Source organism: Triturus cristatus, chromosome 4_1 (assembly GCF_964204655.1).
Source record: "Triturus cristatus chromosome 4_1, aTriCri1.1, whole genome shotgun sequence".
Classification (NCBI taxonomy): domain Eukaryota; kingdom Metazoa; phylum Chordata; class Amphibia; order Caudata; family Salamandridae; genus Triturus; species Triturus cristatus.
In genome coordinates this window covers 135,290,704-135,293,203 of record NC_140585.1, presented here as the reverse complement: position 1 = coordinate 135,293,203, position 2,500 = coordinate 135,290,704, and positions in this window count along the sequence as shown.

The window sequence follows — 2,500 nt, the reverse complement described above, 5'->3', positions numbered from 1 at the left end:
GGATGACCGCGTGGCCTAATGGATAAGGCGTCTGACTTCGGATCAGAAGATTGAGGGTTCGAGTCTCTTCTTGGTCGTTTTTGGCCAGTGGTCACACAATCTGCTTTACATTCAGAGTGGAAAAAGTATTTTCCAATACTCTTGTAGTCCTCACTTTCTCATTACTAATCATTAATAAAGTGGAGTACATACTGTAAACTCATTCAGGTTGCATCTTCAGTCTAACTACTTGTGCATTTTAGTGGCATTAAAAAGTGCTTCTATATCGACGCACTGAATATGTAATAGGTTTGCAGAATTTTGACGTGACAGAATGGGTTTTATAGCTTAAGTGTGTGTAGAAGAACTGCAAGGTGTGTGCCTATGTGTGCATAGAGTGGTACATGTGTAAAATGTGTATGATTTGGGCAGTTAAAGTGCTGATTTTGCCTCCGAATAAGAAAAGTACTACACAAAATGTATAAAGGATCGGCACATTGGCTGCCTTTGCTGATGCCCCCATTGCCTAATTTGTAGTGCAATGGTTAAGTTGCAGAGTGTGGTTGAACTTGGTTAGGAGACTTAGTGCCTCTTTCCGTGTCCTACTGATGATAAGGATGGCTTGATACCATTTTCTAAGCCCAGTATATTGAGAAAAGAAGTAAGTGAAGAAGAAGTGTGGAGTCGAAAGTGGTTCTCCAATTTCTCTCCACTTGCTAAAATTGCAAAGTCTCCATTATAGCATAGAAGAGAGCGTTAAAGTCGGGGATGGAAGAGGATGAAAATGGGAAGTTTACTTATAGAGAGAAGTGAGAAATGCCCTGTGTGCACACACCGGTGTCTGACCATAGAATACATTTAAATAATGCCTCTAGAAAAGAGCAATGCTTGCGTGCCTCAGTGGCCTAATGGATAAGGCACTTGCCTCCTAAGCCAGGGATTGTGGGTTTGAGTCCCATCTGAGGTGATAACAAAAATCCTCCCTCTTTCTTTTCCAGAAAATTAGGTAGATTTATTACATGCTTCCTCTCAGAAGTTTATGAGGGATTAGGTACTTTGAAACTGTCCCGTTTTACTTGTGTACACTTCACAGTCATGTTAGTGTTCTGAAACTGCAAAGTAGATTTTTAAATGCCTATTTTTGTGAGATGCATTTTCGACCGGCCAGAACATATTCCTTTGGAAAAAATGATATGAATTGGATTGGTGTGAATCTTGTTTCTAGAGGTGGTGACAGGCTTTCAGCTACTTGAATAGGTCAAGCCAGGATTCATAAAACTTATACAACCTATGTGAGTGTGAAAAATTAGCATATGCAGGAAGGAGCAATTTGTACTACTTTCAAAACAGTTTCACTCCACGTCTGGAAACGTCCAGAGCAATGTAGAGCATACAAATGAGCTTTAAACTCATGAGGAAAGAGGTTTGTATGGAAAAAGGAAAACAAAAGCATATCGTACTCATAAAATTCTCAATATATAGATTCCAAAAAAGTGCTTCCAGCGAAAAGAGCTGAAAGAACACTATGGGATGTAAACCTGAATACCTTTCAATAATATGTTCTCCATCCATGCATACTACCTACATGATAAAAATCATCTCAGGTGGACGGATAACAGCGTGGCCTAATGGATAAGGCGTCTGACTTCGGATCAGAAGATTGAGGGTTCGAGTCCCTTCGTGGTCGTTTTTGGCCAATGGTCACACAATCTGCTTTACATTCAGAGTGGAAAAAGTCTTTTCCAATACTCTTGTAGTCCTCACTTTCTCATTACTAATCATTAATAAAGTGGAGTACATACTGTAAACTCATTCAGGTTGCATCTTCAGTCTAACTACTTGTGCATTTTAGTGGCATTAAAAAGTGCTTCTATGCCGACGCACTGAATATGTAATAGGTTTGCAGAATTTTGACGTGACAGAATGGGTTTTTAGCTTAAGTGTGTGTAGAAGAACTGCAAGGTGTGTCCCTATGTGTGCATAGAGTGCTACATGTGTAAAATCTGTATGATTTGGGCAGTTAAAGTGCTGATTTTGCCTCCGAGTAAGAAAAGTACTACACAAAATGTATAAAGGATCGGCACATTGGCTGCCTTTGCTGATGCCCCCGTTGCCTAATTTGTAGTGCAATGGTTAAGTTGCAGAGTGTGGTTGAACTTGGTTAGGAGACTTAGTGCCTCTTTCCGTGTCCTACTGATGATAAGGATGGCTTGATACCATTTTCTAAGCCCAGTATATTGAGAAAAGAAGTAAGTGAAGAAGAAGTGTGGAGTTGAAAGTGGTTCTCCAATTTCTCTCCACTTGCTAAAATTGCAAAGTCTCCATTATAGCATAGAAGAGAGCGTTAAAGTCGGGGATGGAAGAGGATGAAAATGGGAAGTTTACTTATAGAGAGAAGTGAGAAATGCCCTGTGTGCACACACCGGTGTCTGACCATAGAATACATTTAAATAATGCCTCTAGAAAAGAGCTATGCATGTGTGCCTCAGTGGCCTAATGGATAAGGCACTGGCCTCTTAAG